The 26,843-nt window shown below is 34.9% G+C and overlaps 1 protein-coding gene and 1 pseudogene across 4 annotated transcripts in view; both read left to right on the forward strand.

Annotated features, from left to right (window-relative positions):
- The window catches only part of Nrx-1 (Neurexin 1), a 212,125-nt gene that overhangs the window by 50,756 nt on the left and 134,526 nt on the right, over window positions 1–26,843 (forward strand). The gene's annotated exons all lie outside the window — the stretch shown is intronic.
- LOC136998215 (uncharacterized) lies at window positions 17,868–22,656 on the forward strand (annotated as a pseudogene).

Raw genomic sequence — 26,843 nt, forward strand, 5'->3', positions numbered from 1 at the left:
ATTTAAGTACGGCGGAAAGTATTATTTTTTTACATGCACTATGTATTGCATATTATCTTATGAAAAAAAACAATCGTTATTGTTTCATTGCTTTTGAAATATTATAGTACAGATTGCGTTTGCTAGAACGAAACGATATAATCTCTACGATCATATTTCACATATAAAATGTTAATAATAATAATTTGCCAAGGGAATGTATGCCGCAGCTTAAGGGGTTTTGAAATTGTTGGCGGGGTGATGTGAGATTGCACGAAGGTAGAAAGATGATATTGGACGTGAAGCTGCTTGTCCGCGAGCTTACGCTTTAGTGGGGTCAGGAGGAAAGCTCTCGTGACCGAAAAGAATCGCCGTTTCCATGGGCAAACGAGTTGCCATCATTTTCACGAGGTAGAATCTTGCATGGGACGCGTTTAGATGGAAGAAGGGCAGGCGGAGGAAAGAAGGAGAACCTCAGCGAAAGGCTGTAAGCTTTGCGATCGTGTTTGCTTGGACTTCTCGCGCATATTTCATATCCAGACTGCGTCTCCTGCCCTTTTTACCTTTTCTTCCATGTTTTCGTGTCTTATGCAACGTTCGTCGTACGTAAGAGCTTTCTTCTCGTTGTCTCGTTCGCTTATTTCGCTGAGACTGTGAAAGCAACTTCGTCCAGAATGTGTAGCAGCATACTTGCACTATTTATTGTTAATTTTTCTGACGTACAGTGATTGTGTCAACTTGAGAAATCATATATAAATATATCATATAGGTACATATATAAAGTCATATGAATAAAGCGATTCTTTTAAATAGCGAGATTTCAACATATTCCAAATTTTAGTTTTAATTTTTTAATATATGTAATTGCGAAAGCTTATTCCACTTTTTCAATATTAATATTTTTCTTTAAGAATGGATATGGATAGAATATTAAAAAATACAGTTAAGTATTATAATTAAGATTTTTGATAAATACTTTAATATCGCATTTGATTTGAATTGATTGTTGAATATATCTCAGCATTAAAGTAGCAATATGTATGACGTTTTGGAGGTTGATATAATTGATAATAACGATTGATAATAATTATCCCGAGTAATATATATATATATATATATATATATATATATATATATATATATACACTTTAGTTCGCAGTATTTCGGTGGTCTATCGAATCACATTACTCACTGCAGTTTCCAGTTAAATTATACGATCAATACAACAATACGAACGTATTTTAACGGAATTTATCGATATAAATTATTACGTAAAAAATGAAAAATAAATACGGTTTATACATTTTTCCTATATATACTGCCATTTAGTTAAAATGCAAGAATTTGCCGATTTAGATTAGAAATGATTAGGAAGTCAATATATTGTTTTTCGATACCTCGAGCTTTTAAAGTTTGACATTGTACGATTATCAACTTTCTGACGATCGCATAATAACGCATTTGAATTATGGTTGTAGTCAATTTTGCATTTCCAGTATGCAACGTCGTGTGGTCAACATTATCCAACGCAGTCGTATGTACGATTTCGGCTGAGACATTAGAGTAATTCGCCCGCTGCGGTTTGTGGACAACGAGGTGTGCTCATGACGCTAATTATAACGAATGTCTTCGAGTGGGCCATGCTAACACTGCGTTGTACGGTGCGCACCGAATATTGTTCAGAAACGGTGCCAAGTCGTATGTTTTAATGCAATATATAGTCCACTAAATGCAAATTTTATATTACGCATTCTGTCGGACAGAATAATCGAGGATGTTGAGAGGAACAATTTTAGTGTTTATTAATTATTTCACTCAATGCAAAAGAGATTAGTCGCGCTTCTATCAAGCTTTATTTGAAATTTTAGAGCTAAGATTTGCAGAGATTTGAATCTTTTTAAAAAGTAATTTAAAAAATGTTTTTATAAACGAAAGAGCGGCGTGAATAATAATTCATAAAATAATATTTTATCAAATGTTCAAAGTCACCTTAGCTGACTCTTTCTATTATTGGAATAGCTATTTTCCCAGCGATAGCTGTGAAGATGACGGATCGAGAAACGCATAAATTATGACAGCGAACAGTTTGCGAGCCAAGAATACATCGCATACCATCGCATAGCAATGCAAGTAACCGTTGTTGCTGCATCACTAGTTTGAGATGTCTTATTTAAATGTGTGAGACTGCCTGCCACCGGCAGACAGAAATGCTGTGTGGCAACATGTCCCAGGTTGTTTTGTGGACCACGCGAATGCTATATCACCAATTAAATCTAAACGCTCTGTGTAAGGTATTTGAATTACGTGAAGAGCTATAAAAGAAATAGATAGAATCTACATCTCGTCACTGTTATGAGAATAGTTTATATTCATTTTCAATTAACGTTATAAATAGGTTAGTGTACAACTTTTTAGTTTTTAATCAAGTAGCTAATAGTCTGAAAGAGATATTAAAAGTGGAGTTTGATTAATTTGGATATCCTCCAACGATGTGCTTCTAGATTAAATTAATACTTTCGTTTGTTTTCATTCCTCAAAGAATACGCTACAAATTTGATTTATTGGGCGCATAATCCATCAATCTGTCTCTCTCTAAAAGACTTAAGACCATCCCACTGATTATGTTTTTACTCTGAAGTCGGCTTCTTTCAGCCCGGAAATTACTTTCATCCCGCCCTCTTCCTGCCTCATTCCCCGAACTCACCCGCTCCTTGTCGGTCCTTTTTCTTTCTTTTTGGTCGTTTTATCGCAGATTTCCCGGAAGGTAATACCGTTTTATGCCTCTTACGACCCTCGTTGAACGACTATCCGGCTACAGATAATCGAGTACTTCGACTGCCAGGCAAATAAGTCGAGAGAGAGGGGGAATGCGAATCTTTGAAGATATGTCAGTTTCTGAAATATTGTATCGAAATTTGCGAATATTAAAATTTCACAAAGCGTGTTTGCTTACGATCGATATACGGTCATGTGAACGATCGATAAACTAACATATCAAAATCGGGATATAGTAGATTTTGCTAAAAATTTAGTTATAATGTTAATTGAATCTAAAGTGTAAAGGTTATTTTATTTTAGATCCATAGTCAAGAGGAAAAATAAGATTGCGAAAAATCTAATTATTTTAACAACAGAATCTAAAAATTAGATAATTTCAAACTATAAAAGCTAGAACAGCTCTAAAACTCTGTCAAGTTATCGAAATTTTTTCTTTATTGCATCTGTCATTCATTTAGAATATTTAAATAACCAACAACAAACTAATTAATTGAATTGTAAATTTTTTAATTCTTAAGTTTCCTTCTTTCGCTATTATTGGCGTCCTGTTATAATATCGGAACCTTCTTTTTTTACCGTTTATCCAAACTATTACGAAAAATCGGAATTAGTAGATCGTGTTCAGAATAAACTCTCGTTGCACCAGAATATTATTATAGTCTCTCCCCGTTTCCGCTCCAATTGCCGGCACTTTTCGCGCTTCGATTTTCACGCATGCCGCGCTTCGATTTCAAAAGTAAACCGGCGCACACCCCGTACCTCCTTCCTTCCAATCTTCTTTTATTCGCCAGCGGGCGGAATCGAGGATATATGTATGTATTCCGCCTGACTTCGTACCGGCGGCTTCCAATATTCCCGCAATATCGCGACTCCGCGAATTGTTGCTTCGCTTCCTTATTTTCCTCATGCAAATGCGTACATGCGGGATCATCGCGTGCGCACGTTTTCTTGTGATTTTACGGAATATCAGCCCCGCTGAACGAATGATAGACAAAGTTGACAGCTATGCGTAATGTCGTCTGTTTCTGTTTCTTTATTTGTTTTTCGCGAAAGACAGAATGTTTCTTCAATATTATATCAGATTATTGATATTGTGATGTTACATTCTAATCGTGCGTAATATGAGGGATAAAATGCGGTTTATTCTTAAATTAAAGAGGTTGCTGCTATTTTGGAAATAAATTTGGACGGGCTCCCTTAGAATTTCTTTCGTTTTAAAATGAAAGTATCGGAGTTGTTTGCCGTATATACACGAGAGTCAGGGGGAGCGTAAGGATAAACTCAATAAATGCTGCAAGCACGTAACGGGATCCGTTGTGCGCACAAGCGTCGTGGCGGCTGAATCTTCATTACTTCCGGTCCCAAGCACGTTTCCACGATTCTTCGTAAGATGAGGCCGGAAGAAACAACAAGCCCGACGTCGGGCGATGAACAAATCCACGAGATTGCTATGTATACATAAAGAACAATGCAGGCTCCATAAGTCTCTTTAATAGCGCCATAGTATTTATTATTTCCTTATGCCACGTCGAGATTGCGTGGATCGCGTTTGTGCGTGACTCACTTTTGAAGATGATCAAAGCTTAAATTGTTTCGAGATTACACAAAACCGCTTTGATATCGCGATGCTTGTTACGACAAACAACGAACTTTGTGAGGTACATCAAATGACAATCAAAGAATGTAAAGCTCTTTAAAAAATTTTAAATTATTGATTGGCTCAAGTTTATATTTTCCTTTATTTCTAACAAAGCTCGCTGTTTTAATTTAAACATTGAAACAATTACAATCTGATTTCACAATATTGGGAACGAATAAGATCACGTAGCGATCAGAAGGAGGAAATAACTTCGCGCGTTCTTGCTGCAGCGTCGACCGATCTCGCCACCGCGGCGATTAATGTCGAAGGTAGTGTTACGAACGCGGATAGATATTAATTTGATGGGAACCACAAGCCTCTCCGCTGCAATTCGTTACGCGCTGCATTGAAGACGTCGTATTTCCGCTAGGAGCTTCATAACCGCATTTTCCCTCTTCGTCCGTTCTTCGCTCGTTTGTAGCTCCAACTCCCGTGTAATCGAGTCACTGTCAATTATATCGCCATTTAATTGGACCAATTTCTCGAGCGAGCGAGAAATTTCGAGCGGGACGCAAATTTTCGATCTGCCGCCAGGCGAGCCACGTGACAGCCACCAGTGTAAGATAAACGAGCGAGAGAAGCAGCTCACCTAAGCAGTCTGCGGATCGCGATAACGATCCTATCCTCGTTATTTCACGCTCCTTATTATCCTCAGCACACAGTATGTCACTGTCGGATCAATTTCTACATGTGCTCGTTGCATACGCGCGAGATGTTCGGTGGCGAGAAGAATAATTTTGTGTGCGACGTGATGCACGTGTTAGCTGACTGAAATGTTGAGCGATAGATAAAAAGCATACGTGAACAACTATGTTCATTCAGCAAGAATGAATTTTTTGACTTTGGTAATTTAACAAAAATAACTACAATTGATGCAAGGGAATTAAATATTGTTCCGAGTGGTTTATCTTTCGTCTGTAATACCAAGCATTACTACAGGAATCATCTGATTATATATTATCTCAGATTGAGATAAACACTGAAAAAAATAAATAAAAAAGTGACGATACATAATATTAGCATTTGCAAAGCTGATATTGGCTGTTCTTCGGGCGACAGATCGAACGACAAGATTGGTTCGCGGAAACGGACCGGATGTGCATCGCGTGGAAGAGATGCACAGAGACACAGTTACAAATGCGCGGGAAACTTCGTTGTCGATGGTGCACTGCGGTCGGACGATCACGTTCCGCGGTCGTGCCGCGTGTTATGTGTGGCAATTTGGCATGTGCATGCACCGAACTTCTATACTCGGCCACCCTTTCCCCTATTCCTTTTCCACATTTGTTTCGGGAAAACGCGTTCGCGTCACGCAAAAGTTCATAATAATCGCGCGGCGCAGCAATTTTATACCCCGCAATTACAACCAATCGTGAAAGTTTCGTGGAAATTGTCGAATTTCTTTCACGACAGTCCTTCGCCTGATTTTTTTGCGTAACTCGATATCTTGGACAATCAACCGAATAGGTGATCCGCGGAAGATGACACTTTGAACAATTACACGCGGAGATAGAGATCGATATAATTTTGCTGAGCTTTGTATGTCACATAAACAAACTCTAATAACCGTTATTTACCAAAAAATACTTGGATTATTCGCAATGTCTAATTATTTGCCATATTTTTATTATAACTTTATTCGCCAGCAATTTGAGATTATATAAGTGTATGCGTATTTGGATATTATTTGAATAAACTTTCAAAAATTTCGATTTTGTGTTCGCACAAGCACTACTATAAGACGGACCAAAGATGCGCATGCAGAAAAGGAAATACACACAAAGTCGTAAAGTTTCGACGACGTACATGATGTAATCCACGGACCGCGTGCAACTACCGATATAGCAATCGCTAGATAAAATATGCAGCGGTCCAGATGCTATCGATCTATCTACTCGCACTCGACATAGTATATGCATGTATATGCATACAGCTAGCGTGTCAATAAAATATCACATTGTGGCTGGAATCTCAATATGCATACAGAATGGCAACCTTTTGGTGATCGATAAGTCAAATTTGTCACTATATTGTTGAAATTGCGTGGAAAAACGTTAATTGCAATTATCACTTTCATTTTTATCAATCAAATTACCATTTCTTTTATATTTTCATGCAAAAATACATTATGTATTATTAAATGTAATTGAAATTAAAGAAAAATATAGAAATAATATTTAAAAATAATTATCTATTCGCACATTTATGCTCAGCAATTATATCGAGACTTATGCTCGCGCTTATATGTGTTGTGTGTTGAGCATTTATTACGAATAAACCGCTAATTCATACACTAATTCTCTATTCACACACATTACTGCATTTAATGTAAAATTCGATTATATGTAACCGAATTTCAAATAATAAGTATGTAATTAGATCGGTTGCAACTATTGTATCAAAAATACAAAATATCAACCGCACCTAACTCTGAAAGCTGATACACATATGATAATTAATAACACAAATAAATGTCAATGTGTCATACAATTTTCATGTCAAATGCGCGATGCAATAACTTCCATTTAATATCCAATATGTACAACGTTAATTAATTAATCTAGTATTATAAATTATTAATTTTGTTCACAAATTTCTCTCTTGGTGTCGTTTCACAGTCGTTTACAATGTTTGATAATTAAAGAAATAATTCTGAAGCAACGTATGATTTGTATCTGCAATTGATTCACGAACGGCATATCTCTCGCGTAATATTCAGACTAATTTATACATTAAAATCGACTGCAACTATTGGATAGATTGCGACAAGATTTGCGAGATAGTATTTTGTAATTATAGTGGAATTATCCAACTCCTAATCGCAGCGCGTAATTGAGCAACGCTGACGGCGCTATGTTGGCAATTGCTCACTTTGCATCAGAGCACAATTTGCAAGAGTTTGCAAGAAAAATGTCACTCACTTGTAGCATCCGATAAACGACGCAGAATAGACGAAAGGCGAACTATAGTTGTTTATTGCTTTAGGGGGAGCATGCAAAGTCCATTTAAACTACGTCGTCGCGTTGCGGCGTCCGTTGACACTCAACGAGATTTAGACGGCGCACTCATCCAACCTGCCATTCCTTAATTACCTCAAACTTTGATAAACTTGATAAATATTGACAACACAGTCCGCAAACAGAATTATCTCTCTCTCCCTCCCTTTCTCTCTCTCTCTCTCTCTCTCTCTCTCTCTCTCTCTTGCGAGAGAGAAAAAACTGCGTGGCAAAAATTGCCAAGTTTGCTGTTTTATTTGCTCGAAAAATCGTTCATGTACTTTTGGTTGATTTCTTTTTACACACATTTTTACCGCATTGAATATATTTTTAGCGTAATGTCATCAATTTTACCTTGAAAAAATAGGTAATTTGTATTTTTCAATTTAATGGTTTTATATATTTTATTTTATTTTATTATCTCGATAAAATCCTTCACGGATTGTTATTTTATTTATAATATTCAAATCTAGCGAATTTATATTACATCTATATAGAACAAACGAAGAGCTATAAATTTATTGATTATCACTTTTATCATTTTTACTCAATATGATATATCGAAACAATGAATTGGAAATTTCAGATTTCACCGAAATCAATCTAAGGAACCTGCGTCGACTTATGATTCAGAAAAGAAATATGTTGTCGTCAAAAATAAGAAATAGAGAAACATCACTCCCTTTCTTCTTTCATTGAGATTGGTTGACGACAAAAATGCTTCGAGAAAAAGGATCCGAGCTGATAATTTCCCTGGCGACAGTGAGAAAGAACGCTCGTCGATTGTTCTTTATCAGGAAACACGGGCTAGTGGTTACAACGTGGATGGTTTTCCTCATCCATCTTGACCGCGGCCGTGGGAGACAGAAATGACAAGAGGAAAGAGACGATAAAAGAAAGAATCGCGGAGAAGAAGGAAGCGAGAATAAGGAGCAAGAAAGATTGCGCGGATGGGGGGAATCGGTTGGTGCACCTGTGGAGAAAGAAGCAAGGAACAAGAAAATGTCCGCAAATAATTACCAAGATCATCCATCAAGAGATCCCACCTTCTTCTTTCTCCCACTCTACATTTTTCCTTCTTAATCCACGTCCCCTCTTTTTTGTCAATATCTAACATTTTGTCAAGGCAAGAAATCGCGATATTTAAGCGAAAAGAGTAAGGAATGCAACGAGGGGGAAAATAACGAACGGGTTGGAAGTGACGAAATGGTGGAACGAATTGTTTCCTTGTTAAGTCGTCGCTGGTATGTCGGTATCCTTGTTAAGTTGCGGAAGCGACGTCGGGCATTAATCACGGCCTTAATTGAAACCTGAGTAAAATACCTAACGATGTGTAATAATCAACTATATACACGATTCGTGAGAAGTTAGGAAGTGAATTGTCGATAATTCTAGATCTATTTATTTCAGTTGTACTTTTTGCAGTTTATTACATTTGGACAGTTTATTACAGTGGACGTATATTTAGGTGTTAGAAAAAAAGCGTCAAGAAAAGAAAAAGTAGAAAATTTATTTCTAATACTTTTGGACCATCAGATTTAAAATTATAATTTATGTATGTGTGTAAAATTTGTTATTTTCACATAATAATATCTAGAACGTCCGATTTATATGTTTTGCAAACCACATTTTTATAAGTTATATTGAGACGCGACAGAATTGAGAAAGAGATTTTTGTAGAAAAAAATAGATGTGAATATTATTTACAAATATAGCAAACATCATCATATTGAGAATGCAAAAAATGATATCAAGCGTGACAATATATCGAAGACATTTTGATAAGTAGAATTTATTAAAGTTTATTATAACATCACTATAACACTTTGCATAGTATTCCATCAAAGGCAATCTTAAAATAAAACTTTGTTATTAAACAGCGGACACTGTATAAACTATAATAAAAGCTTTTGATGACGAGATTGAGAAAAATTATAAAAAAAAAAAATAAAAAAAAAAACAAAGAAAAAAAGTTTGTTTTTTTTTATTAATACAGATAGATGCATATATCTATTGCACAGTATATAAACGATGTACGTTTATCTGCACGAAAACGTATCGACCTCGGCGTGCACAACGAGAATCGAACGGGAAGAGACAGGAGTGTATATGTTCGTGTAAAAAGGAAGAAAAAAAAAAGCTGGCAAAACGAGGAGTAGCCGGTAGTGAAAAGCGCAACAACAAAATGCGAGCTACGCAAAAAGAAGCTTTAGATATCGTACGAAAAACGTATGGCTCTACCTGGTCGCGTCCTCCAATAAATCGAATGTATTTACCAGTTTGTGCGCGCAGGTGCACACGTACGTATATATGCACATGATAGCACATATACTACCTGTAACGCATATGTGTGGTCTACAATGCATCGCGTTTATTCGTCGAACAACCGCGGATATATCCACTTTCATCCGCAGTTTACACACTCACACGCGGGTCGGACAACACTCGGTGGCTTTTTTCTCGTCCACATCTTTTCTCGATATTAAAGCGTTTAATATCGAGAGGCGAATTGCTATGAGGCCAGATTCCGCGTGCGGCCAATCGGTTTTACTGGCCGGGACTTTCGGGATAAATTCTCCCGCGCGAACACGGTCGTTTCGACAAATCGAGAAGATGCGCGTCGCGATTGCCCTTTGCCGCTAGTTGACTATTATTGATCGCAATAACCCTTTTTTCATACAATATGGATAAAATCTGGTATCTGGTTTTATATTTAAAACAAAAATATGTACAAGCAAAAAAGTGATTTAATAATTTTTAAATAGACTCAACTTCTGAACTGAACTTTTTAAATATTGATGAAAATGATGCGCTACAAAGAATGTAGGATATTAATAATTTGGAAAGCAATTAGCTTGCCTGATTATGAATCATGTAGACTATGTGACAGTTTTCATTTACAAAAAATCATTTGCGAATAGAAATTTCTCTGGGAAATTACAAACAATGCCGGACGGAGATATCTTGCGAGAATAGTTGTAATTCCATAGCACGCTCTCAAGCAAACTTCGCCGGTTGAAAAATAATAAAAACTGTAGCTCGCGATTCCAGCGTAGAGTAGTACCGGGACGAGACACGCGACGACTGAATTTGCTCAGAAACAGCAAAACTCGCCATTCCACTCGAGATAGTTGGCTTATGAATATTTATTGGTTGAGCTATTCCACTGAACGAGTCCAAAAATTTGACCGGGTATAGAGACTCTCTTGGAGCATTTGAAATGTTAGAATGAGATAAACCGCCAAGATTGAATACAATTATATTAATTAAAAATATCTACATCTTAATTTATAATTTTCGTGCTTTAATCATTTGCATTTAGTATTCTTTCAGATTTATAATCTCTCTTAATCTTATCTTATCTTTCTAATATAAATATCTAACATAAAGATTTTGAAAACTATAGATAAGAACTTTTAAAACGCTGGACGAATACACAAGATTGCAAATATGAAGAAACGAAAGCCATATATGTTTTTGATAGAAGCGTAAAATAACTTTTTATAATAAAAAGTAATTATGTAAGCTTTTTTAAACTGAAATTTATATCATTTCTCAAAATAGATATTAGGTTAGGGTAGACACTTCTTTTTTAACAAAAGATAGAGATATTACCGTTATGCGACCGTTATGATAAGTACCTTCGTTCACCGCGTATAATTTAACGACGCTGCTGGCGTCAGAGCTATCCTGTGGACAGTAGAGCAAGTATAATTCGCGATAATGCGCGCCTCTCAGCTGAAAATTCCAATTTGAGTAGGCGAACGTGCAGCGAGAAAAATTGGTGGCAAAAATCCGCCGCGTTCGAGATTGTTTTCGTCGTTGCGCGATCACGACGTGGATGGAATTTTAATAACTACTCGCTAGATTTCCCCGGTGTACCACTTGGTTTCTTTGCGAAAAAAAGAAACGGCCGTATCTGCGCTTTATATTCGTTTCCAACGATTCATGCGAAGACCATTCGCGCGCTATAAAGTGAAAACTCGTCTATCGCGTATAAATTGCAATTGAAATTTTACGATATGAGAAGAAAAACATGCGTAAGTTTACATTTTTTCGATATTATCTACTACAAAATATGATAAAGTAGTAGATTTAACTAATAGAAAATTTTTGAAATTATTTATTTGGATTAAATTATTAATGTTGCGTGTAGGAAAGTTAGATCAATATTTATCATAATTTATATACTTAGATTTACTTTGATTTCGAAAATTGCTTGAGAAAGCAATAAGAACAAATCAACAACAATCCATGGAGTTATTATTTTTTCTTGGAAAATGGAACCTGCGTCTGTTTTTATGTATTTTATATTCGTTCTGTGCTACTTGTGCTCCAGTTCGCGAGTGCTGCGAGTGAAAATTCGCGACGGACGAACTTGCTATAACCGCACGATTGAAATTTTATGGCTGCGATTACCATATTTATGTTATGTAAAGTTATTCATATAGTGCTGGAGACTATAAATCGAAACTTATCGTTGTTATTACCGTGCTTCCACTCGACTTTATTATCTCGTGCTTGACGCTTAATAATTTGGATGGCCAAATCTAATTCGTTGTATTAAATGTATTTAATTTACAATTATATGACATTACATTAGCGCGCACTTGTAACCTGAATACATATCAATTTTGATTTTACACAAGAAATACTGCTTAGAAAAAAAAGAAACAAAATTTAAATCTCCATATAAAAGGCAATTCATAGATGATAGACGTGTGTATGGCTTTTTCTTCTAAATACTTATCGTCATGCCTATACTTTTGTTTAAGAAATAATAATTTCGGCGTGTAATTCTCCACGGTACATGTGCAAGTAGGAAGCTCGACTTAATTAAGAGATTGCAGAGTCCAGTCTTGCACGCCGCGCCCCATCCTCGACAATATCCCTTCGTTTCAACCAATGCTCTGCTGTGCTTTACTTTTCCTCTCCTCCTCCTCCTCCTCCTTCTCCTTCTCCTTCTCCTCCTTCTCCTCCTCCTTCTCCTCCTCCTCCTCCTCCTCCTCCTCCTCCTCCTCCTCCTCCTCCTCCTGCTTCTCCTCCCCCCCTCTCTCTCTCTACCGGAATTATCTTATTTTCAATTAACTTCTTTTGCTGTCCGATTGCCATCGGCTGGCAGTCGGTATGCTGGGGAAAAAGCGACGCAGCTGGAACAATATGGAATAAACCGTTGTTGGATGTTTACTTGCAGCTGGTCCGAGGTTAATCTTGCCGATTACAAACAAGAAAAAACGGGGCCAAGTAAAAAGTATATCTACTCCATTAATGCTGCTCCACTTACTTATTTTCTACTTACGTGTTAATGTAATATCTTATAATCGTAAATGAAAAATATTTAATTTATGACGAATTATATTTGGCCATCTAAATTATCGAACTTCAAACTAATGTGCTTAACGTTCCGTTCAAAATTTGATTCTCCAGAAGGAATGTTTTAGTAATGACAAAGCCAAAATTTGCAATGTCGTAATATAGACAATATAATATTTATGAGAGAACGTGATGCGGCGTAACTCTCTGGTAGTTTATCACTCAAGTTGAACTTCTGAAGCGATCCTAATAATGCTTGGATCGTGGCCTAGCGAGTTTATTAGTTTTCACTGAAAATACAAAAACAGACCATTATATAATAACAGTTACCTTATTGGCTGATAAAATTGCGTAAATAATAAGAGATTAGACAAGATTGCAACAGAAAATTTTATATAAAAAATTACTATGATAATGCAGCAACCGCGGATCATAAGAGGAATCATAAGTTTAAATACTATGGTCATTATGTGAAAAACATAGTAAAAATTTTTATAATTCCTTCACGGTCCGCGGCTACTGCCGTGTACATAGTAATTGATGTAAAATTTTCTCCGTGAAGCAAAGCCGCCGTTACTTTATGAAATAGGACGATTTACAATACTAAAGAACAGCTTTTATGTAATCGTGATATATTAAAGTGGAATAAAAGTGGGTGAATCAAACCAGATATCTGTCTATTTTCAGGAAAGATAGGAAAACCCGATATCCCACGTTTGAAATGATAATAATACTACAATTGTCCCATTTTCAGCGATGAGTATATGTACTCTCATTGTCCATAAGTGCAAATTAATTGTTTCATAAATGGCCCCTGCAGCAATGTAATACCGTATAAGAGGAATTATGTCAATAGGAGGATATAATGATGGTTGGTTTATTGATATTAGCCTTCTTGCTCATTCTCTTTCGCTCTAGCGTCATTTAGTTTACTACATCTCTAAATGATCATTAAAATATATTCGCGGCAATTTTTAAACTCTGATTTAAAATTGATTTTTTAGCGAAAATATTAATGCACTTTTCAAGTTAGGAACAATTAAAATAGAACAGTTTTTTGCGAATTCTAAGTTTTAGAGAGAAAGATAGATAAGTTTTTCAGTAAATTTTAAATAGCCTTTACATTGAAAGAATTTTACTTTAATATATTTTATTATTAAAATTACAATCTTGGATTGTGGAACATTTTTCATTTAATCATTTTTTAAAATTATTTTTGCAACAAGCGTAGAGCTAATGTCGGACATAAGCTTTTAATAGGCAAGAGCAATGTAATTATCAGCATGCAGAACATTAGGTATCGCTTACGTTCTCACTCGGTTTGAAAGTTTTAGCAAGACAGCTACTGTCTTAGGTCCATCGCGACTAAACGTGACCTAGTTCGCCCGGTGCCTTGCGATACGTGAAACATTAATGAGTCTGAAACTCACGGCCTCGGCCGGATACTTTAATTAACGTAATACGCCTATTAACGCCGGAAAATCGGCGTGGCGGTTGCGAAACTTCTTGTCTATGAGAAAATCATAACAGTCTCTAATCTGTTGCTTGGGATTATCAGTCGTAATACTTGCGTCTAATTTTTGTTGTGTGAATCCAATGCTTTATATATGTAATTATTATTTAGTTTAGACATCTTTGATCGAGCATGAATCAGATGTCGATGTTAGCGAACATAATTGTTATCGTTTATTTCTTTGTTCAATTCACAGAACTATAAAAGTTTTGCGACGATTTAAGCAAGGTGAACTCAGTTTTCTCAAAGTGACATTTATGGCGGCGGTAAAAATGAGCTTCACGGTTGTTTCAGTCGCCCCGCGGAAATCATTTGAAATTATAGTCCACCCGATAAAGCTCACACCGTGAGTTCTCGGCTGTTTTTATTTTCTCACGAGCGCGGCTTATATAAGCGACGTGCGTGTAGCTGAATATATGGTTCATTTGTACACTTCGATTCACAATTACATGGAGCGTAGTGCGCTAATTTTCACGGTAAAACTTGAGTACATTCATCAATGGATGAAATATGGCAGTGATTACACCATCTTGCGCTAACATATAAAAAATGAAGTCAACTAATAAGGGAGTGGCAGATTATGTATTGTGTAAATACAGTAAATAAATATAAATATAAATAAAATATAATATTTGAAATAATGTTATATTAACAAATTTTGATTGGGTTTAAATTTGCGTATTTACAATATAAACATATTTAAATTCTCTCATCTGCAATATTGGTCAGAGTTTGTTAAATACATAACAATTCAAATATAACATAGTAATTTCTATTAGATAAACAATAATTCCATTAAATATAAAGCGTTCTCTTATGTTACCTTGTTTAGGAAGTGTGGTTATATATCATAATATTGATTATATAATCTTTATTTATCTGACAATTTTTTTGCTTAACTCTTCACATTAATTTTATTTTACTAGCATTTTAGCTTGAAAATTAATCCGAAGCTGACTAAAAAAAGAGAAAAATAGTGAATGTAGGGAATAAGCAAATTTTTATTGTGAAGAGATCATCTTACACAATATTGTTAAATCCTTACTTAAGCAATAGCTTTGGGATATGTATACGCGTTGAGAAGTTGCAAAAGTTTAAACAGGAAGCTTTTAAGCTGGAAATGTACATGCATACATTAGTACACTGCACAGTTCAATTTGGATAAACCTTTAACTGTGTCATTCCTGTTACATGTATACACTTTCTACCTATCATCTGCCCTTTCGTGTTCGCCATATTTGATTCTCTTTACGTTTGACCTATTGAATCCGAGCAAAGCGGTATTTTCATCAGAACTTTAGCAAATAATTGTTTACGTGTCTGCATCCAATCAGATGTTCGTTTCACGTGGGTGCAGTAGAATGTCTGCACGTTTTATTTAAGTTATCAGATATGAGTTGTTAAATGACAGTAAAGTAATTGCAGAGAACAGAACGCGAAAAGAGAGATTTAACATTGTATTCAACAAATTTTCATATTTAATATTTTTTTAAATATTAGTTTTTATTAAATAGTCCTTTCATACGCTAACGTTAAACAATAAAATAATATGGCATCGTGTATATACGATAATAAATCGCTGTGGATTTTAATTTCAATATTTTATATTCCATTGCTATATATATATATTTATTTAAAATATTTATCTATTCTATATTTATTTGATTTATTTTATTACAACATTTTTACTATTTACAGAAGAGAATACAAATTTTTCTTGATTCAGTCTTTTTTCGTACGGAATAGATCGAACAGTTTTTTAACCATTACTTTTGATGATATCTTTTCTTTAATTTAAATCCTTTATTTTTATTTAACTGATAAGAGAAATCACAATTTGTAGCGAAAAAAGTCATAAGATTTAAAAGGACATTAATGAAATTTTCTGAATATCTTATATCAGAACACAGTTAAGTATTTATAGTGTATTCATAAAAGAGAAATTTTGGGAATTTGAGATATGTTTAAGATATTCTTGATGATTTTAATATTTTCGAAGTATCAATTAAACGCGCAATTAAGTTGAGTTTTGGTTCTACGCATTCGTTTATTTCACCTTCGTTTATTTCACCTTCATTCTTCCAAGCGCATTCGTGAAATTTTACGTAAAAGAAAGCCGATAACGCCAACATTATAGCATAATGTATTGCATACTGCCGATAGATAAGAAATGAAATATGTAACTCGTATATCTACATGCATATACATATATGCGTATATGTAGGATTTAGCAACGATGATTACACAGTTTGACCTATATATCATCAGACCGGGCTCTTTTGCTGTATAAATTTGCAAATTACGCATATATTGTCTTTTGTATATTGTCGTAAAGATTGCATGCGTGGCACCTGTTGCAAACAAAACGTTGTCTTATTACGTGTGTTTTGCTTTTTATAAAATATTCATATAATTACAACAATGGAATTCAGTGCACAATTTCTAAGTTAATTAAACACTTTACACTATGCTGTAACATTTATGAATACTTCAAGACACTTATCAGCTAAACAAATTATGCAAATAAAATTTGCAGTGCACGATTGCGCATAAAAAATCTCGTAAATCTAGAGAAAACATTTTTCACGGTTAAATATTCATCAATCATATTTCAGCTAATAAAAATAATTTTTATTCAATTCTTAACAAAAAGATTTTTTTCTTTAAATTTAGAATTAAGTTCTAGATTCCAACTGAGCGTAGAACTTCGAATTTAAATTATATGATAAACAAAGGAAGTCGTTAATTGGTGTGTAAATACTGAAGATCTACAGATTAATAGGTTCCTAAAGTTTAGCACTGATCAGACGGATCCGGATGTTTTCGAAAATGTGGACGTGAGCGGATTAATATCAAAGATAAATCCAAGTTTGCGTGCTTCGAATTTGCTGCAAATTAGAAGGCTCGAACTCCTGATTAGTGAACGATTAGGTTACAAGACGTATCTTGGTATGGACTTTGATAATACGGTATAGACACCGCGTGGCAGAGCTCTAATCATCTCAATCTTAATAGGTCGAACGATAAGCTAATGTTCAAGGTATGCTCGGTTAACAGCCGATCATAATGAACTTGACCAATGACACAGCTCACTATGACCTCATATCATTCAAGTGTCGTGCTGTCACATGAATCCTGTAGAGAATCTTTGTAATCTATGCATTTGAGAGAGAACAAAGATGTTTCTGATTTTAATATCTATAAGAAAGATAAATCATGTCAAACAGAAATGTTATTTTATCAAATTTACTTTACTTAGTGTCGAATGTTTATTATATATGCAATCCATGAGTGTTGTAAAGCGATTGATGCCGATCGCTGAATTATCTCAATGAGATAAATGGTGGATAAATAGATAAAAATAATGAAAAATAACATATGTCCGAAGGTTACAATAATAAAGCGGTATCAACTTTTCTCTTGGCATCTATAGCATTTGTGGTTTGCAGTTGTGTTATGTGAGAGATCTTTCTGTATAAGATGAAATAAGATGAATAATAATACATTTGAAGATACGTCCAGAGCTCATAAGGGCAGTTTGGAAAATTTGAGTGAACATGAATTCGTAAAGCTATTTATGGACTTATTCGATTCGAAATGCTCTCCGAACGACTTCGATACTTGGACTGTGTCGAAGCAATACAATTGAATAAATCAGAATATTGCAAAATTCTTTCCAAATGTGCCGCAATTCTTACTGAGTTTCATCCCGGCTTCCTTCTGTCAATTAAAATGTGATCGATCTCCGGAGAAGTTACTCGAATGGATAGATGTGGATAAATATCGTAGAGGACAAAAATTTGTGTAGAAACATTATACCGCGATTATCATCTCTAAAATAATAGGCCTTATTTATGTCTACTCATTTGACAATAGCATAAAACCGTTTATTATAGGGGGACGTCATACGCCGCATTCAGCATTAAAAAAGTACGGTTTTAAAATTATTATTATTATTATTTAAATATTTAGTCATAAAATATTGATAAAAATTCAGCATTTCAAACTGGAAACATTTGAACGTAGTAAAAGATCTTTAATTAAACAATTATTAAGCAATGTTTTTGCACCTAATTAATTTTCAAAACTTTATTTGTTATAATAAAAAACGTTTAATTAAAAATTAAAAGTGATTTTTAAAGGCTCTTTATTAAATAAAATTAAACAACCAATATACAAAGCTATCAAAGAGCCGAGCAAGGACTTTGTGCTTATTTACAAAAATGTAAGCCAAAAGACAAACGTTTAGTCTATTTTCATACAATATAAATTACTGATCGATTCTTTCTTAATTGTATTTAATAATTTTAAAGGCTTATGCTCGTTATAAAAGGAATATCGAGCTGGTATAATAGAGAGCCGTGATTTAAAGGAATAGAAGCCTATGAAACCATGCGAACAAAACCTGCGAACGAAACCTGCGAACGAAACCATGCGAACGAAACCTGCGTCACACGCAGAATGCATTTGATGATGAGAATAAAGTTGTATCGGTTGGATACAAACAAATCGATGTTGCATCGAAAATCGTTGTGTACATATCGCAAACTATTTTTGAAAGATTTCGCTGCAGTTTGTTTATTTGAGAAACATGGGCAGCGTCCTTATATTATGATTAATAGATCGCCGTACAGACCGAAAAGCATAAATAACGCGGACATGTCAGCTGCTCAAAGCTGCGTTCTTCTCTTCTTGCTCTGTCCACAAAACATTGGAATACACGACGCGACTGACAAAGACCTAGATGCCTTTTGTTACATGTGGAGATATTACGGATATTTTCTCGGACTGGGAGATGAGTATGTCACACTATTAAAAGCATTTGTATACGATGTTTTTAAATATGTATAAATTACATATACATTCTCGAATTCCAAATAAAATATTACATCACGTAATTTATCAGGCACAACTTCTGCCGCGGAAATCTCGAGGAAATAAAACAACGATTGCGAGATTTTTACCAATATTGGATAATGTTTAACTTCAAGGATATTTCGTGCCAATGGAAGCACTTGACGAGGTGTCTCATTGAGCCTCTAAATTACTGTCCTTTGATACGCATTCCCTACAAGGTGATAGTATTAATCGCTACAGATGCATTTAATTTAAACATGTCGCATTTATATGCATCACTCAGTTACACAGAATGGATTATTTATAAAATATATAAGTGAGTAATACTTATTATAGCAGTTGATATTTATTTACTTTTATATTACTTACATTTTTCTATCATTTTTATAATTTTAGATTTGTATTATGTCATGCTTTGAAATTCTCAAGCATGAGAGCTATTTTTAACAAAGTGACACGCAAAATACTTAATAAAGTAATGATCTTTAGTCGGGAAAAGCTAAGAGAAGAGTCTCAACAAAAATTGTGAAAAAACATGCATGCGCGTGTGTGCATGAAGGGAGGCTATTGTACATTATAGTCGATAAATTATAATGATTACATTGTTATAATTATAGAAATATTTGTATATAATAATATTCTCGAAGATTCTATATTTTATATGTAAAGTTCTCGATTAGTTGGTACATATATGAGTGAGATAGAAATTTTTCGGTCTGCCGAAAGTTGTGGGCACGAAAAAGTTGTTGTATGCTCACGATATAAATTTCTTTGTTAAAGTTATATTCGAAAGTCTGTTCGTGGCGCCAATAAATCAGAGCGCTCGGGCATACTGAAAAGTTAACCACAATAAAAGTGCTTCACACGGAAAGGCACTTACGATGAGATATTTAATCATAGCGGGCCGAGAAACCGTAACGTAACGTAATACCTGGTTGCATCGTGCCGCATTGCAGTAGAAAAAAAATGGGTTAGTTTCGATGTCGAGTGGGGTATATGGTATCTGCTACTCGAGAGGATAGAGCTCGCCTGCGAACTATCAATCCCACGGTATTACATCATCCCGACGGGAAAATGATTATACCGTCAAATGAAGTTACATGACTTCACGCTATGGAAAACGTCGTTGTCGATACGATGCAGGCTTCATTACGATCACCTGTTAACGAAGCGTCCTTCGCCGACGTTGTCCCGTGGGCATGGCCTTATCTTCGAACTCGCATTAAGGCCAGAATTCATGTTAAACTGATTAGGCCTTTGAGACCTTTAACGATGTGCATAGGCGGGCTTATAAATATTGTTTTGTCAGAAATTGCAAATATCTTTTGTTTATGATTAATAGAGAGAAATTACAGGTCACTCTATAAAACATAGTTGCATCTTATTTGCATAGATTTATCTTTCCGTCTAATTGACGTTATTGGACTGCTTATAATTGATAATTATTTTCAAATGCTTGATGGACAAAATATGAGAAATATTTAAGTTACTTGAAGCACGTAAATGCACGAAATGCGCATCAAATAGGCACGTAGGCGTATAAATACTTGTTGGCGCATACGGGTATTCACATTCGTGGAAGTTGACTAAGTTTCGCGGGAAATTGCGCGGCAATTTATAGCGACACGGTTTAATAACTGACCCTGTTGGCGACAATGTTTAAACCTCGTCGCCGCCTCCCTGAATCCGTGTCACGACATCTCTGATCGCGTGGCGCTTATTTTCCGATTTCATTTCCGTGCTTATAAATCTCACCAGTTAAGCTTGTTCGTGTGAAGTGCGCGTGATAATTGTTGATCAAAATTATTAATTCTTTTCATTCCGATTTTTTAGCTTAACAAAAAATTTATTCCACCGAAATATTAGATTACCGGAATATTTGTTAATAGGTATTGACTAATTTACATATATATATATTTCGTGTGACAACTGTTATTCTTGGATATTCATAAATCAGCATTGTATAACTCGGCTATGTTCCTATTTAACGAGCGCCACTTTACCTTGTTAAGTAAATATATGCGCGCTACGATCACAGACGGGGACCACTTGAGTTTCTCCCGCGGGTGCATTGCTCGCTACTTACTAAAAATTTTCAGAAGCTGTTACGTACGTAACAGCATTTACATTTTTAACGCGGTATGCTTAAATAGAATAGAGTTAATACACCGTTCGCGCAACAACAAAATAAAAAGAGTGGGAGGTCGAGGAAGACTCGCTTTAACGCGGAAAAACTTGAAATTTTACCTACCAAAGTTTCAGTAGCTTATAATTATGCCAGCGCCGGTGCCGTGACTGAAAGAGTATCGCCAAATTCCCTTCGTGAAAACGAGTCTTCCAATCTCCGTCCAGTTTAAGAAAGTTCTGCTGTAGCTCCGGGCGGACACCTCACACGATTATCCCTTTGAGCCAACTTCGACCGAAGCAGAACCGTTTAATCAAGTTGACAACTTTCGTAATCACGCCCGTAATATGGCCGAGTCATGTACAGAATCAAGTTAGACTCCACTATTGAATAAGGATGCCGCGAAGTAAGCGAAAAAAAGACTTCTCGTAATTAAAATTTTTAGAAGCATCACGATAAGTTTGTCCGAAAGTTGTCGCAACGGCATAATTAAATATTAAGGTTTCTAACTTCTCAGTGCAGCCATATTGCATTACGAGAGGAAAAATAAAAAATAATTGGCGCATACAAAATAATTATTTTGGTTTCGCACTTTTATGTCATTAAATATAGCCACAGGGAAGGACTTTTGAATAGGAATTTAAACAAAATTTGATTTCTAAACGTCTCGTAAAGTTTACAATAAGAAACAATGCGCTAATTAACATGCGTTAATTGGTATAAAGTAACAAACGCGGTTCATCCTGTTTACTTCTCAAATATATATTGATCGTCTGATCTCATAATCTTTAATATCGCGAATCGAAGATTTCGCGTTCAATAGAAATGCAGCGGCAGATCCACGATGGAATGAATATTCGATGAACTCTCAGTGAAATAATGGAGGTCGATTTGTTCCCAGAACTTTCCGCCGCTTTCCGCGACGCTAATCATATTGATTGTACGCGGTAAATAAATCAGGAGTCATCAAGGAATATTCCGATATGTGAAATAGAGTGGAAAGAAATTTAGTATCGGATAATAGTTAATTAAACAACTGACCCGTATAATGGCCTCTTTTATCGATAAATTTTTCGTACCTCAAAAAAATTTGTGTTTATTTCTTTGATTGAACAAGTAGAAAAAATTCTGTGATAAAACATACAATCGATTATTGGAAATTTATTGTAAATACATATTAAATTAAATATTTATTTTTAATGCTGTGAATAATATGTTCTAAATTCGTAAAACGAATAGTAATATTATATTTCCAATCAAATCTGAGACTAAATCTGCATTTTCTCTGAATCGGAATAAGGAAATGGCAGTAACATTAGTAATTTCTATCAAGTACGTATCGAGAATGGCAAATGTGTGCCTCTTCCGTATGTAAGAGCCCGTAATGGGCCGCAGTAAACGTACTTTACAGACGAGAATGGCTGTTATATACCGCAATCTCTGCAACTCGTTAAAACAATTTTCACATGCTGCTAGGTCCTCCGTACTTTCGCGCGGATAATGGCGAAAAAAAAAGAAGAAAGAACGAGCAGGCCGCATTACGGCGTGGACGACCTCGTTCGATGCGTGGTGAACCCTTTTATCTTTTGCTTCCCCCAGGATAGTTAAAGTCAATTAATAATGACTGCGCGGACTGTTAAATGCCTACGTAACTGACGCGCTTAATGATACTTTGATCGCATTTGCAATTTGTTGCAACGCTGTGTTTCCGACTCTTGCAATTTATTAATTTTTTGTATGATTAGATGAGGAAGTCATAAACATTTATTTATTGTATAGAAGATAAGAAAGAAATATAAATATTCGACCGTTATGTTGGCGTATAACGATCATTAATTATCCTGAAAAATCAACAATACTTTTAAACAAAGGGTTTAAACAATAGCTGAAATACTAAAATATTATTATAAAAAGTTTTTAACATTTTTGCTCGCTGTTTTTTTGCTTTATTAATTCCTTCCATCGAAAGCTATTTATACTTTATTCGCTCCACTATTGATATTTTATTTTTTAACATAGAATGTCACAATAAAAACATATTAATTAATTATATCGTATAAATACGCAACCTTTTATCACATCAATTATCTTCTAATAGCATTTGCTATAAACAAACATTAAAAATAAAATTTAATAACGAATAATTAATAAGCTAAAAACGTCAGTGGGTTTCAAAACTAAAAACAACTTTGTGCTCGTTACTATTATATTTAGAAACATTTATAAACGTTTTGGCTTCTGTAATCAGGTCATTGTCAGTGATAGTATGTTTTATATGTTTGAAAGTTACATCTGCGAGAAATATGAAACAATACAAAAAACTAGCACAATAAATTAACAAATATTTAAATAACTGCACATATTTAGAAATATTAATAATTATTAATAGCGCATTTTTTACTTTACATTATTATTATCCAGTTATTTATCTATTTAAAATTTTATATTAGATGGCATTTATATATCGCAAGTTTTTAAAAAAATCTTGGATTGTTGTTGAAAAATAAGAGGGTAATCACAGATGTGTGTGATTACCATAGCAATCAACGTGTTAATAACCTTTTTATCGCTGCAAACGATACGATTCCACTATCGTAGAAACCCTTTCCAAAGTCCTGACTGGCCGTTAAATTTTGTTGCACCATCGGCAACATCTCGAGGAAACGAGGTGCCGGCGGTGCACAGGAATTGGATGGAAACTACGGTAAGAGGTGGGAATATATATCGTAAACTCCGTGACAAGTCTCGGAATCGGTTTGCAAACTTTCGCCATATTCGGTGTGTGTGAAGGATCGTGGGCCCAAAGATTTACCACGTATTCCTTAATGGAAGCCGACGACAAGGCTGCCTGGAAACAAATCCGCGAATTCGAGCGGCTAGACCGCAGTATCGAAGCGCGGTGAAACTCGAAACACCGCGACATCGCGTTTAGGTGTTATACCGTCGAGAACTTTCGCGAAACGCTCGCCTAACATCTCGGCAACGATTACAGCAATGTATATATTTGTGTGCGTGTATGGGTACGTTTCATGCCTCTTTGAGCGCAATTTACTACAATATTAGACTTAAAATACGCAATGTGTGGAACCAAGTCTTTCTTCGTGGGTGTAATATGTGCATAATTATATATCATAAAATTTTTAAAATAGTTTTCTGGTTTTTTTTTTAAGAAAATACACATATTCTTGTCAAGCTGAGTTACATGCAACAATAACATATCAATAATCTTCCAGGAGATATTTTAGTATCTACATTATTTGCACATTGAGTTTATGATCTAATTACAGCTTATATTCTGATTGAAATCATATGTAAATAAAGCAATCATGTGCATCAATGTAATATGCTACAGCTTTTTATAGCAAAGTATTTTTGCTGAATAATATCGTGCAAGATTTTTACTTTAATTGATATTGATATTCTGATATCATCTATTTAGATTCATCTGAGTTTTAAATAAATTTAGATTTATTTAGATTCTAAATAATATGTTGATGAAATGTTTCAAACGTTTCAAACTGAATATAATACGTAGAGAACTTTAATATGAATTTTTATTAGAACTGCATCAGGAAATCGGCCGAGTTTAATAGGAAGATTTAAAGTTTAAGTGGTCTAGTTGCAGACTTTTCCGATTTAGTCAAAGTCAACATCCAACTTTGTTATAGACCTTCTCGTGTGCTTATTTAACCAAATGTAAAACCGTGGATTTTAAATGCAGCTCTTCACGTTCTTCCCTATTAAAATTACGTCATTATGTTTTCTTATCTCAAATTCATCTCGTCTTTACATCATTACTATATTTTAAGCTTATTTTATACATTAAAATCTCATTTAACGTTACATGCAGTATTGTGTGATAATATTGTGTGATAAAACTATTATGTAGCAATTATATTTCTTGCGCAAAGATCAATACGAAATAAAGTTGCAAGATAATCGTTTTATTATAAAGAATTGATTGCTAATTAAAATCAGCAGCTAAAAATGATTTTTATTATAATTTGCAAAAAAATGTAAATGTCTTAAAGCATTCTTTCTCATTCTAATATATAATATTATGGATAATAATTACAATTTTTACTACATCTCTTGCAAATTAGTCAGTTTACATTTCGAAAATTAAGGAGGAGAGTTAATTTTACAGATGTAGCGCTTACTCATAAAGTAATCAAGGAAGTAACGAATGAATTATTCAAACGGTCGGGTGGTCGTATCGCGCTGCATTGACGCTAACGCGGTTAGCCATCGCGGTTGTTAATTCGGTAAACTGTACCGCGCTATACCACCAAATGCAACTTTAGTGAACGAATGGAGTTCCCTTTGATGCAACTTATTCCATTGGTTGTATCTCCGCTGGTTTATGCCCCGGAGTCGCGTACGCTATTCGGGATTTTGGTGCTCGCGGTCAAGACCAAATAGCGCAGTTTTGGCACGGCGCAGTTTCGTGAGCTGCTCGCAGTTGCGCGAAGGGGCCATATTTATTGCCTTAGTTTCTCTGTCGACAATCTGACGGGGGTGGCCGAGGTAAACCCTCTCTTCTGACTTTATCAGAGTTACTGCGGCTCGGAGTTCCCTCGGCGTATTTCGCGGTGCGCTCTGCGGTCGGAAGAATGCACGTTGCATCTGGGATGCGACATCCTCGGAGACACGAGGACTCGTGTCGCACGAAAATTGTATCGTTCGTGGGGACGCATACGTAATCGTTCTGCATCTTGCGCTGTGTGTGAAATATCTAAAGCTCGCAATTCATGCTTGATAGGTGACGCGTACACGTGCAAGATTGGAGGCAGGGATGGATTACAGATTACGTATACCGTGTGTAATAACATTTTCAGAAGTAATCAATTTTCCATTTATAATCGCTGCGGAATAACGGTGGTTATTCAATTTTAAGAAGTTTCAAATTTATGACAATCTAATCCATATCGATAGATTGCCACTATACATGCCAGGGATGGAAAATTTGCTGACGCGAGAACGGGCTGATCGCACCGTTTAATCCCGTCGAGCTTAAATCGCTTGATTTATTCGGGTACTTTCTATCTGGGTGCAACCGGTACAGTGATAGACATACTTACGCAACTATGCCGTGCATAGTTCATAAACATCATACAGCTTTTGTCTTTGCCGAATTTTATCATATACGTTGAATTAATTACAGTTAATTAATTTTGTTCCATAAATTATCCGCAAGTTTAATCGATCTCTCAGGACAAACAATTTTAATCAAAAAAATTTGAAAACATTAATTTAAAAAATTATCATATACAGAGTGTATTCCTTTTATTGTCTTTTTTAAGTTTTTGAAATTTGTATATAAATGACTTTTTTTGTATTTAATTTTGTTCTCTTTCTTAACACACTTTGTTACATCTGCTTTATATATGATTTTGTTCTCTTTCTTAACGAACTTCGTTACATTTGCTTTATATATGATAAAATTAATTTTTCCAAAAAACTATGTGCGAAAATTGTGCTATGTGTAGAAAATTTATTTTTGCTTTAAATAAAAGGCCAATTAATTTTTTCATCGTTAAGCTATATTTTATTCCAATTTTGCAATGCGAAATATTCATGATTCTATTTATTGAAAAGAGCCGATTAATTTTCTGTAGTTGACACATCTGGTTGATTTCTGTT

Source organism: Linepithema humile, chromosome 2 (assembly GCF_040581485.1).
Source record: "Linepithema humile isolate Giens D197 chromosome 2, Lhum_UNIL_v1.0, whole genome shotgun sequence".
Classification (NCBI taxonomy): domain Eukaryota; kingdom Metazoa; phylum Arthropoda; class Insecta; order Hymenoptera; family Formicidae; genus Linepithema; species Linepithema humile.